This window comes from Camelus ferus, chromosome 12, assembly GCF_009834535.1.
Source record: "Camelus ferus isolate YT-003-E chromosome 12, BCGSAC_Cfer_1.0, whole genome shotgun sequence".
Taxonomy (NCBI): domain Eukaryota; kingdom Metazoa; phylum Chordata; class Mammalia; order Artiodactyla; family Camelidae; genus Camelus; species Camelus ferus.
Genome location: NC_045707.1, coordinates 52,203,424 through 52,217,349, shown reverse-complemented (window position 1 = coordinate 52,217,349; position 13,926 = coordinate 52,203,424). Strand labels below are relative to the sequence as shown.

Below are 13,926 nucleotides of genomic sequence, written 5' to 3'. Positions count from 1 at the left end.
ATGCTGTACACAAGAAATTGACACATTGTAACTAACTATACCTAAATAAATAAATTAATTAAATTAAATATATGGATTAAGATAATATAAAAATAAAGTAAAACATAAATGCAAGTACATTATATATTTAATTGTTACAAAGTCTATCGATTGGGATGGATTATTTGCATTTTCTATCCCACACAAAGCACAAATAAGTAATGATTCTATCTACCTGCTTCTACAGAACACTTATTTAATTAAATTATAACACACAAATTGAACTAAACAAAAATATATTGTATTCAAACATTTATGCTGATTTTGAATTTAGGCACCTATACGTATTTTTGACTAATAAATACTTGACCCTAAAAATATTTAATTATTTGTACATTTATAAAATTTGAATGGGACATATTTACAGGCAGTATTTGCAACTGAGAATTTTATTGCCACCTTAGAGTATGTACAGTGCATGGAGGAAGAGGATGAATTTTTTTTTTTTTTTTTTGGTAATACTAATGATGATGATGGCAATGATAAGCTCTGGGCTTTAGGAGTGCTTACTGTATCACAGAATTTCCAGGGACTATCCCATTTCTTTCTTTTTCTTATTTTTTTAATTGAGTTATAGTCAGTTTACAATGTTGTGTCACCATTTATTTCTTAAAAACAAAACAAACCAACAAAACTATGAAGTAGCTGCAATTATGATGCAGTCCAGTCTCATCTCAGAACTTGTACTGCTTGAGTAAATTACATCACTATGTATTCAAAGAGTATACATTCACTGAACTAACTCTCTTGTTTTTTTTTTTAAATAGCAAAAGCCATTTCAAAGGACTTCTGATAAAATATCCTATGACTTTAATTTCCTCATTTCTAATCTACTCATAACTAATTGGAGAGAGAGTGAATAGCCACAACATATGATTTGTGAGTCATACATGTCAACATAACTCTGGGTTACACTAGAGTGGCTGATGGATTACCTTAGTAATTAACACAAAACAGACAATGAATAATTATTCATTTTTATAGAAAAAAGTAAGTGAGTAAATGTATGAGTTAATGTTTAGAGAATACTGAAAAGAACTGAGCTGAACAGCAACTGATTATAAAAAGAAAAGCTAGTAAAGAGGACAAAGTTAAAAAAAAAGTTTCAGGTAAGATAAAGGAGAAAAGAGTACTAAAAAGATTGCAAATACAACTGGGAAAAGAAAGAAAATTGAAGAAAGTTGATTGGATTTTGCCAAGAAACCATTTATGAATCTGTAAAATAATGCTGGTAGAAAACTGAGGTCAAATATTCTGCTGAAAATAACTTCTTAGAAAAATTTCAATTTTTCTTACACCCAGAACAATTTTCAGACATCTCTCAAGTTTGGGGAGTTATTATGATTATTGCAAAAAGGTTTCTATTAGAGAACAGTGAAACAAAACATTTTCAAAATATTTTACATACTATATAGTATATTTCAATCAAATATATTCACAGAAATCATGAAGGAGAAATAAAACATTATTTCTATCTTAGATATTTTAGAATATGAAGATATTCTAAAACTTCATGATCTGTTATATAATTATTATCTAAATATGGGGAAATTAATGTACAATTTAACTGTAGGACTTATACTTAAATTAAGAGAATTTCTTAGACCTCACAATTCTGTTAAAAATTCTTACTGAAAATCCTCTATTCCAAACCCAAGGGCTTAAACCCAGTGACACAACAAAGGAGCAAAAGAAATCTTGTTTTCTTTCGGCTTCTTTGTGTTTTTATATATGTGTGTGTGTGTATTGTAAACACACATACATTTATTATGTATAATATATTACATATATTATATATAATACATATACACTATAAATGTAAATATACATAAATATATACAACATGTAAATGTAAATTTACAACAATACTTTTGTAGCTCAGCCAGTTTTTTAGCTTCCTAGATCAAGAAATGAAGTAAGAGGCTTATTCTGAATTTAGAAAGGAGACTGATAGAAAAGGGTGACATTTTTGTCTTAGGAAATGTACCAAAAGGAGTAGGAAAGTCAAAGTACAGAGAGTAATAATTTGGAACTTAAGTGGAAGTGAATGGACAAAGCCACTTGCATTCACAAATTTACTCTGTTGTAGTTGGGTAATAAAAGGAAAATGAGCAGTGATTTTAACAACTTGCATTCAAAATCACCTATGGTTTGCAACAACTTGAGTTTAGGAATATGATGCAGTTCCGTATGGTCTACCACTTAAACAATTTAGTCATAAAAGGCATGGCAAAATCTTTACTTCATAAATGTTCCTGGTAAAATTCGAATCACAGCCAACTCAGAGTTAGGTAAAAGCTCTGAATATCCCTTTAAATTGGTTAGATATTTAATTTTTTTTTCTTTTCATAGCGAGTGAACCAAACAAAATGTAATTTGGGTCAGAATCTGAACAGCTGCTTCAGATAAAACATATCTCAAACTTGGGTGTTCTTTGCGCTTCTTTTATCTTAAGTGTCTCTACATGGCAAAAGTAAAAGAAACCATTTTAATGTAATAGTGTTAATGATTAAATGCTCAATTTTACTAGAAAGAGTTTAGGACATATCAATGTTCACAATATTACTCTAACCCTTGCTGATAGTGAGTATGACATTTAGATTTCCAGAAAATGGGTCCTTGATACATTTGTCAAATCTATCATTAGTCTTTAAATGTTGTATTCAACTGAGGCTCATTATTTTGGTTCTCAAAATCTATCTGCTACATATAATAATTTTACTTTGAATAGCCTTACAGAAAGATGTTATTCCAACAACCATACATAAAAAAAAAACAAAAAAACTTGCCAAGAAGCCTTATACTTAAAAAAAAAAAACACCTTAGGTTCAAATCTAACATTAAGGAGAAAAATATAAGTCACATACAACATATTCCATACAAATCCCATAATGTCAGTGGCATAGATTTAAGGAAATCCAAAACATGTAAATATGAAGCATGTGCAGAAATCATGGGTCTTTAATCTATAAAACATTCTCAAGAGTCACTCTCAAATAATTTAGTGTATGGACAAGATTAGTCCAGGAAAAGAAATTAATGTTAATAATGGTTTGGTAAAAAATATGATTTTTCTTGAATGAAGGCTTAGAATTAGGATTCCTTTCAGAGATAGAATGATACAAAACAACAGAGTAATGGTAGTCAAGGACTCTCATAACTATGATAAACGGAGATAGAGTTTACAGGATATCTAAACACTCTTCTACTCAAATCTGCCTTTCTACCATTCCTATCCCCCTTTTCTCCCACTCTCAGGCTGAATTAAACACAGTTAACTGAAGTACAAAATTCTATCAGCAGATATGTAAGTAATGTTCAAAACCTTGGAACTGTGAGGAGCCCTGGGTAGCTGCCTTAATCATTAAAAATAGAATTTAAGAGAAACCAATTCCTTTTCAAAACTTACTCACAGATCAGTTAAAAGAACATCAATATCTCTGAAAGAGTCATCCATTTGGAAAAATATCATTTTTCAACTCTTAACAATCTTAAAAACTGCTGTAGCATGTGAAAACACAAACATACCAACAGCTCTGATCATAAGGGTGCAATGGAGTCTAAATCTTCTGGCCAACAAGCAACTTCTGTGTCTAAGAAGTAGTATTTTAAAATCAATTTTTATGCCCCTGGTAACTCCCATTTTGACATAAAACATAAAATCTGTATTTTCTATTTAGAAAATGATATGGGTCAATATTTTGGATACTGTTATAAAACTCAACAAGGATACTGTGAAATAATTTAAAATTGTGATGTGCAGGCAGTTAGGTTCCATTTCAATATACTAGTCTGAAAAATGTTCCTTTTTTTTTGGAAAAAATAAAGAAATATCTTAGTTACAGTGACAAACCAGCGTTTCTGCAGTGGATCCCATCAGCAAAGGCTTAATATATCTGATCTGTCAAAGTCACAACTCCTGTTAATCTTTCCCACCAGTGTCAAATGTCAAGAGCTAACGCCTGTACATTTTGTTGTTCAGTGCAGAGAGAAAGATGGAAAATGGGCAGATAGTAATTTGCACAAACATCTGAATACATGATCTTTTTGAGTACAGCTATAAGAAAGATGCAAGCAAAATTAGAAAATAAGCTGTATTTTATGAGTTTTTTGTAACTATCCCTTAGCCTGTAAATTTGCTTGAATGTAAATTATTCCTAACTTTAATACTTTACTGAGTTAATGAACATTTTAAGACTATACAAATATTTTCTATTAGTGTCAAAGTGTTATGTTTCACTGCATTATGTAGTCAGAGTGGAGTAAATGAAATAGTATTAAATGTGAAATGCTTTAAAATATTTAAAGCAATATTATTATTGTCATTTAACCTGAAATAAATGCATTTAAGCCAGAGTTTGAATGTTGTATTAGTCTATAAATATTCAATTTAAATTAAAAAATTGTCTTTGGGAAGTTTCAGAAAAACATATGGCAATCATATTTGCTTTTAATTCTACCAACACGTGGAATTTTCTATAGTGGAACAACTAAGAATTTGACTATCAACTATATTATATCTTCCCTTACTGAATGTATGTGTACACATGTGTTTACATATGTACATGTATATACATGCATATATGTGTATGTGTAGGGGATAAGCTGTAATTGAATTACACTGTAATATTAATACAAGGTCAGTGATTCTGGAAATGTTTCACAGTAGGACAGACCGAAAGTAAAAACCAGGGAAATACAAATATTCATATGTTAAAGTATCCATCTCTAAATATATTAAAAATTATCAGCATGATTCTTCACATTCTCAATAATGAGAATGTCAAAATGAGAGCCTCTGTTGTAAATATGTGTCCATTTAGGTCCAGAAACCATACAAGCCAGATATTTAGAAAAGTGTCAAAGATGCAGAGCAAAGAGAAGTTAAGGGTGCCTGTGATTTCTGGATATGCAACCTTTCCCTTTGACTTTCATTAGGAGTACATAGAAATCAAAATGCCAGTTTAGAGTAGCAAATCACAAAATAAACCGACTGATTATTTGAGTTAGTATGTAAGAAGTGAACATTAAAATGAGATTTCTCTTCACAGCTTAAACCTGTCGGTTAATTGACTTACAAAACTAATTTGACAGTCAGACGGAGAAATGACTCAGTATTTTAGGTGGTATCTGTTCAAGTTCCTGAAGAACTGAAATCCACTGATTCATGAGTGAGGATGGCTGGGCATGAACATCATCATCATCATCATCATCATCATTACAAACAATCTCTTATGCCTGGCACTGTTCTAAAGAATATATTTATTAAACCTTTTAATTCTTATAACAAGTCAGTGGAGCATGAACTATTATTATATTCATTTCAGAGATGATAAATCTGAGGCACACAGAAATAGAATAACTTATCCAAAGCCACACAGTCATTAAGTGATAGAACCTGAATTCAAGATCAGGCAGCAAAGCAGTAGCTCCAGATCTCTTAGTCTGAACATTACACTATGCAGACTTTCATCATAATTTAAGAAAACAAGAAATGCACTGGTGTGGCATTTTCAAAACCATTATATATATATTGCACCTGTATTTGGTTACTTGGTTATGGACAGTGGCAGGTTTTTGGTAGTACTGAGTCCATTCTCTTTACCTTCTGCCCCAAGATCTGGAGTGTCTTGCACCAGCCACCAAAGAAAATGACACGATGATCCCCTTTCTGATAAGCATCTTAAGGTATTGCATGCATATAACTTCACCAGTACCTTGGGGTTTTCCAGGTCAATGGATGGGTATTAAACTTGGATTTGCTTAACAAAGATTCCTTCTGATTATCAAGGGACCTTACAAATGACTTTCTGTCTCTCAATAATTTAGACAGTTAACAAAATTAGGAACAGTAATAATAATCTACAACTATATCAATAACTATATATTCTATTCCATTGTATACTCATTATATATTTTTCTCAATCAAGAAGCACTTAAAATTTTCCTCTTCCCATAACAGAAGCAAGCTATGTAAGTGCAATATTTTAAAATCTAATGAGGACCTTTCATGTTAAAACTGTACTCTCAGTACTAGAGGGACACCATCTATTCTATGCCCATCTAGATAGGTGGGATATTAAGGCAGCTGCTTCTTAAGAGCTCTGAATGGGTTCCATCACTGCCAATGATTTTCCAAATATTTTCTATTTCACCAGCATCCTTAGCATTAGTGTATGTTTCCATCTCAAGAAAATGGAGAACTTTATGCTGGCATTCCTTTGCCCTTTGGCTCAAAGCCTGCTGCCTTATTTCCAGATGTTGAAGAACAGTAGAAGAGGAAACATATCACAATAAAATTCTAATAATGATTATTTATTGCTCATTTGTAAGGCACCAGACACTACACTAAATGTACCTATTATCTCAGCCCATGTTCACATATAAATACAAAAATCATAGGTAGAATTAACAAGTATTATTATTATTATTAATTATTAACAAGTTTCCTTATACAGATAAGGAAACAAAGGCTTAGGAATGTTAGTCAATTGCCCAAGGTTGCACAGCCAGCCTATGGCAGAACTGGTTCTGGGACCACACCTCTGCTCTTAAGTGCTATATGGAGACACACCTATTCCTCTGAGGTATAAAGAAAAATCACAGCTAAGTATGCTACTCGGACCTTCTTACACAATTGTCCTATTTAAGTGCCTTCTTTTTTGAACAACTTTACTGAGATACAGTTGATATACAAAGAACAGTACATATTTAACAGGCCCAGGCCGTATTCATTTCAGCTAACAGGGGCAGGAGGTATTGGCGAAGAAGGGCAATCCCAGGATTGGGATGCTCCTCTTCAAGATTTCTTGTGCGGACTTCTAGAAAAGAAGAGGGTCGTGTTTCCTGAGGAGGAGGCCTCTTCTCCCTTTAGTGTGCAGGTTTGATGCTCCCTGTCTAGATTTGTTCGTGGAATGATGTGCAGCATAAATGAACAAGTACTTCATACTTAGAGCCACGACTCTGATGGGAGGTGGGGAGTACCACACACTGTATCACTACAATGCTGCAACATAGTTACAAATGTTTTAACATGTTAAGACATATGGAGATGAAAATGTTGTTACGTTCATTCTATTGACAAGGGAGTTTATATTCTTTATCTAAATTCACAGACAGGAAAGAGTTGTAGAAGATATAAAACAAAGGCTGTCAAACACAGGACCTTGTGGCCTTAACCACTAACCTTGCTGAAGAATTAAGAGGAATGAATGAGAACAATTACCATAAATTACTTATAGGGATCAAGTTTATTTATTCTTATCAGGAAACAGTATTTTCTCACAAAAAGATATGTGAATTAATGAGAAAAAATAAAAAAAGAAATCCCTTTATTTTTTACTCTTCTAAGTAAATGTCATAGACTTCTTTAGTATATTTTGTGTGTGCATGTGTGTGTGCATGCATGACTGTTGGCCATAAGTGTTAGGTTAACTAAATAATGTTATGGGTGTTTTTTACATGTCACAATAATTACACAACAGAATATCCGAAAAACGAACAGCCACGATAACCAAACTAGAGTAATCACAGTGTTTTTATTGAAGGTACCACACACTTCCCACAGAGTGTTAAACTTAGTTTTCTTTAGTCTAAAAGCGAAAAGTAAAGCAAATAAGAAAATAATAAAGTATCAAGTAGTTGTAAATTATATGACAAAAAAGTGTGGTAAGAGTATACACCGTGACCACAGGAGCAGGGAGCTACAGCAGTCTGTCTGAGGAGGTGGCATTTGATGTGAATAAATCAAAAAAGAGCTAAGGCAAGTAATTCTGTTGGTATTATCATATTTGAGTTACTACCAGAAATAGTGCATCTAGAAAAATCAAGTCAAAGGCAAAATGAAGTGTGATTATGATGGACAGAGATATCAATCTATACATCACAGTATATGTTACACACACACACACAACACACACACGACACACTAACCTTTATTCATTGACATACTGTATAATCTTTTTGCTTTTTTCTGGGGAGAGGGTGTTATTAGGGTTATTTGGTTTATTTATTTATTTTTTAATGGAGGTACTGGGGATTGAATCCAGGACCTCATGCATGCTAAGCAGGCACTCTCCCACTGAGCTATACCCTCCTCCCTTGTATAATCCTTTTACTTTTTTCTGAATACTGACCTGTGCTCAGTGTACTTCTCTTCCTCCCTTCTAGCCTGCAGCTGATTAAAATTTCCTTGACCTCTTATTTCCCACGTTGAAATTCCCACTGCCTATTTAGAATAGGCTGTATTTTGTCATTAGTGACAAGTCATTCTCCTGCTCCCCAATATTTCTCATTATTTCTGCATTATCTTTAGTCTTATTTCTTGGTAACTTTTTATCCTGGACAAACGTTCAAATATAATCTGGAGGAGTCTGTCATATAATTATTAATATTCTTCAATAAAAGTAATATTTGCTTTTAAGTAAACTCTATTTCAAAATATATTCTTCATAATAATGACTGAAGCAATTTATTTTCTCCTTGTTTGTTATAACCCAAAAGAGCTTAACTGCCACAACTTTCACAGCTATGCCTTTTTCTCAGACATTTCTTCTCGATTTGATTAAAAACTTTCCACTATGAATCTCTGTGTGAATCTCACAGACTTCAAAATAAAGATAACCGTATCAGCATTTGCACCATTTCTCATATGTTCGCTCTTATTACTTATTTCTTATTTTGCCAAAAGGTAAGAATATCTTAGTACAACAACATCTGTTTATTCTACTCCTTTTTCATGCTTTCCCCTTTCTCCATTTCCATTATTTTGTGTATTTAAAGAAATAGTGTATTTATGAAACAAGACAGTGACATTCAGTAGTAAAATAGAAACAAATAAAAATAGAAACATGGTAGAACCAACTCAAATATTGTTTAGGGTGGAGGGTATTTTATTAGCTGATCCCAAATCTAATAAGCCTGTCAAGCATATCCCTATTTTATCAAAGGATGCACTAGCTATTGGTACACATAACTGTAAGACTGCTGCTAAATATTTAAACATGTTTTTAAATTATAGTAATGAAGACCATGGAGGGAGGGAGTGAGGGGGGAAACTGGGAGAGGAGTATGAGGCCCATGACTGAGTTTTGTGGAACTCTTTATCACATAGCCCAGAAAAGAAAAAAAGTAGGAAAAGAAACTACCAAAAAGTAAGAAAATCAACAAAGAGAAAAAAAAAATCATGAGAATGTGGTACCAAGGAAGTTAAGTTTAAAATATTTCAAAAAGGATTGAATTGTCAAGCTTTAAATGCTGGTGGGAAAGTAAAATGAGAACTGAAGAGTGGCCAATGGATTTAGCAAAAACAGCCACACGGTTTCCTGAGAAAGTTCGAAAGAGTCACAAAGGTGGAGTAAGATTAGAGAGAACTGGAGGCAGACGGGGTCATGAAAATGACGTCTGGAGGAGAAAAAAAAACTCTGAGCAGTTTGTGAAGAGTGGCAGGAATATGGATGGATCTTCAAGGGAACGTGCCAGTCCTACCACAGATTGGTAGGTATGTACTTAAGTTAACACAAGTAGGAAGGATCTTACGGAGAAAATAAAGCTGATGATTAGGAATGGAGAACAGAGAGGTGGACGTGAATACCTGAGAACTCACAGGAGAGGAGAAGTTGAGCATGGATTCAAGTTTGGGTGTTTCCTCCCACCATAAAAGGTGGACGGAAGAGAGGGATGGCGTAGACTGAACTAAGCTTTTAGACTTGGGGGCAAAAGAACGGGGTGAACTCACCAGATGATTTCTATTTTCTCTAGGAAATGGAAGGCAAGATCATCAGCTGTAAGAAAAGCAGGTGGGCAAGGAAGGCAAAGGAAATTTTCAAAGAAATATAAAATAATTTTCTAACAAGCAACTTTTAAAAAAGCAGATTCCTGAAACAACGTCCAGAGGGAGGGACTGTGTGACAAAGGTGTCAAATCGTCTTTGTAGTTATGAAGAGAAACATTTATATGCTGTTCCTCAACTTCAGTCTTTTCGCCACAACGACAAAGTGACAAGAATGTTTCAAAAGAGAAGAGATCATTTTGCTGGACTGGGGCATGAGGCGTGCTGGGAAGACACCATGATATAAAATGGCCTCTATTCTGACCCATAAAGGACATATAAAAGCTGGACATGAGACAATAGAAAAACCATGTTCTCGGCATAAATAATAAAAGTAAAGGCTTGTAGGTAAAACATTCTGGTAGGTCCTACTGGACCACACTCATCAGGGGGCACAAGTGCTATCTATACTTGCTTCCCTTTCCTGTCCTGTGAAATAATGTGTGTGTGTATGTGTGTCTGTGTGTGCGGGGGAGAGAGATAACAAGTGTAGTTTCTAAAGGCAAAGGTAATAATGAAAGGAAAATATAAATATATATATATATATATATACACACACACACACACACACATACATATATACCATTAAACATGGCTCTTGTCCTAGAAAAATACTTTTGTGCATCTGAAATTAATTTCAAAATTGAGAAAGGTAGAAATTAAGGGAACTGGGCTTTTTGCTGCTGTTGTTGCCTGCTGCAGGTGCCTAAAAGGGTGACAAGCACTCTAAGAAATCACAAGGTATTAACTTAATTATTCTTACTATTTTAACTATATGGACTCAGGTGATATAATTTTTTTTCTTCAGCTCCTCTTTAGATCAGACTGTCTTTCAAGGGCAAGGCTGTCTATATTTCTTTCAGTGGGTTGTATTAAATGTACGCATTATTTAGAAGAGGGTAAAAGGGAAAATGGCATTGTTACAGTTTTTCAGGCTCATATATTAAAGGGTGGAATTATTTTTTAACCTTAAAAATTTATTCTCATTGCATTCATTGTTGTCCTTGACTGTTCCTGACTCTGCATGTAAGATACTCTTAAGGATTTATCCTTAGCTAAAACCTCATTATAAACAATTTTCAAGTACATCTGTTGAATCATCCTTAAATCTGAAGAGATATTACACATTACATTTCTTTTATAAGCTACATATTTCTTCTCCTTGAAATATTTAGTAAGGTAGATAGTTAATAAATACTTATTAAAATGATCAAATAAACATGAATATTTATTAGTGATTTTTTTAGACTGAATACTGCCAGCTGCTAATACCTTTGAAGCTGGGAATACTACTGTAGGATAAATTCCTAAAAAGATTTATATTCAAATCTCTTATGGATCTACCTATCTATCTATGAAATCCCATATGTAATTGAGCTACTGAAAACTACAGACAAGTTCACTTTAAAAAACAGATTTAGTGTTCAAGTTCAATGCAGCTGATTGGCTGTAAAGTCTTTTTGATTTTGCATCATCATTTTCTGAACAAACGCTTACCAAGAAAATGAAAAACTATATAAATGCAAACTTAAAATGATAAGCTTTGGCAGGGATTACATTAGTCTAATGTAGAAATCTGCCATTATCTAAAATTAATTGTGCATACACATATATATTTATATTCTCAACCATTTCCTGTTATTTTAGACAGATACGAATTCAGGTAGAGTTTCTAACAGGTAGACATTTATACGGAAATATTTAAGCACATTACAGGTCAAAGAAATGTATGTGAAAAACAAAATCTTGTATTTTATATATATGTGTACCATTATATTATTTAGAGCTAAAGTGACAAAAGCCATAAGCAGACAAACTCATCCAGAATTACTATCTCCAGCTTTTCTAATTTTTAAAATGAAAGGAAGCTACAGTGATCAGAGATGCCTGCAAGTAAACCCAAAGGCAAAATTTGGTTGGGTTCTTGAAGCTTTATGGTGGTGAGCTGCTGAGCATTCATAACATCCCTGGTCAGGGGAAATCTTAAACACATGGATTCTCTCTCAGCCACGGTATCAGAATACTGACTTTTTCCCTTCTGTCCTGACAGGGAGATCTACAGTAAAAAACATACAATAGCACGACATTTCATTCAGCAAAAGAGGAATTTAAGACTCCCCTACCTCCAGTACAAATTTAACATGTGCAGTATGACTTAGTGTTCCAGTTTTATTTCACTGTAATGTACAGGCAAAAAGCATCATGAAAAAACAGTTCAAAAGAAAAGAAAACATTTTATGACTTGTAACATAGAACAGCTTCACTTCTCCCTAACCACATTATGGCTTAAAAGGATTTCTTATCAAACTCTCACCATAGCAAAGAAAAAAGAAAGCTTCTCTTACCAGAGTGGAATAAAGCTTCAACCTTGCTATAACGTTTTCTGCAGCTCTTGTTTGAAAAGACAGACCCAAAGCGGCTTTGTGCATACAACTGATCTGGCTGATCTCCAGTCCCTGCACAAAAAAACAGTATAATTGGCTCTCAAAAAAGTGTTGTAAACATTCATCATGATGGCACTTGCATGTTGAATCTGGTCACTGTTACTCTAGTAGACTTTTTCCAAACAGGCCAATTACGTTTCTACTTTCAACACTTGCTGTTTGGTTTTCTCTATACATTGCTGACATTAACATGTTTAAAGAAACCCTGAATTTGTGACTGTGAGTTCTACTACCATGTCAGTACCTTTGGGTTCAGAAAGTGTGGTTCAAGACTTAAAAAAAAAAAAAAAAAAGCTGTCTAAATCAAGATGATGTCATCCAATACTTTACTTTTCTCTATATGTCTGTATCTGTATGTCTTTATTTTTAAGTTTGACAATATTCAATCCGTTATTTATAGGACAATGAGTTATCAGTATTATTAGGTAACTTTCATTATTTGATGAAAGTGACAATTCCATATCTCTACTTTGCATGGGAGCCACATCAATAATGCCTACAACATACCCTGGAGTCTGAGACCAACTATGTTGCATTTCTACGGCTTAAATATTCCACTGTTCCTTTGCCCAAACTTTCAAAGGGGTCCAAATACAACCACATCCTTTAATTCTTATGGGAGTAATGAAGGAGTTATACAGTCTGGACTTTTTCCTTATTTTTAAACATTTAATTTTTATGGGAGCATTAACTGATTGTAACTATGAGTGGAATGTTCCTGTTATCAAGAAAAAGTGAACTAGGTTAAAAAATTAGCCTCAATGAAAAACACAGCCTCAAATTGTATCATTTCTTACAATAATCTGAGCAATACATTGATCTGACAACTACGTGAGTATGTGACCTTTGCCTTGCTTCCCAAGTGTATAAAGGCTGGTTAACAGTTATCAGCAGTGCTGCCATTTAAAAAATATAAATTAATGCTATGGGTATTTGGGGTTTTTTGGTGTTTTTTTTTTTTGATTTTTATATCTGGTAGCTTTTTTTTTTTATCATACATGCTAAACAAGTATATCAAAGCAATTTGTGATTATACAAATTATGATTATATAAATCTCTAAAAACAACAGATTATGACAATTTATAAGATGTGTCTTCCAGAAGCAAGTAAAAATCTAGGTATTCTACAAGTGTAAAATTCTATGTGTTGTTGAACCTTTTAAAGCAACATCTTTAAAAACCTAAAGACTTGAAAATTCCTTATTTTTATTTGTGGATGTCAGTGCCATTTAAAGATTTTGACTATAATTCAGAATACTACAGAGGGATAACGTATACAGCTCCTCTAGAAAAACAGAGGGATAACCTTCGAGTGTGGAGAAACACGCCCTTTATACTTTTTTTTTCTAAGGCTGATTATCAGTGAACTAAAATCTGCCTTATTATGTAACATTTGCCGTAATAAAATTTTCCACTAACATATTCTTATTTAATTCTTTCATCAGAATAGTGAAGAGGGTATTAATGTTCTCCATTTTACACATGGGAAAACTGAGGCTCACAAAAGAGAAAAGATTTGACAAACTACTGTAGTAAATTCTTAGTGGTAGGACCTTCTAATGTTGTTCAACTACGTCTTAAACCACTTCTTCTAAAACACTATTTCCAAGATTG

At 33.2% G+C, this 13,926-nt stretch overlaps 1 long non-coding RNA gene across 1 annotated transcript in view; it reads right to left on the bottom strand.

The window, feature by feature from the left end:
• LOC116667745 overlaps positions 1 to 13,926 on the bottom strand; it is a 313,588-nt gene that overhangs the window by 53,585 nt on the left and 246,077 nt on the right. Inside the window, exon 3 of the long non-coding RNA XR_004324767.1 lies at positions 12,214 to 12,324. This is a non-coding gene — a long non-coding RNA (uncharacterized LOC116667745). The remainder of the gene's footprint in view (positions 1 to 12,213; positions 12,325 to 13,926) is intronic.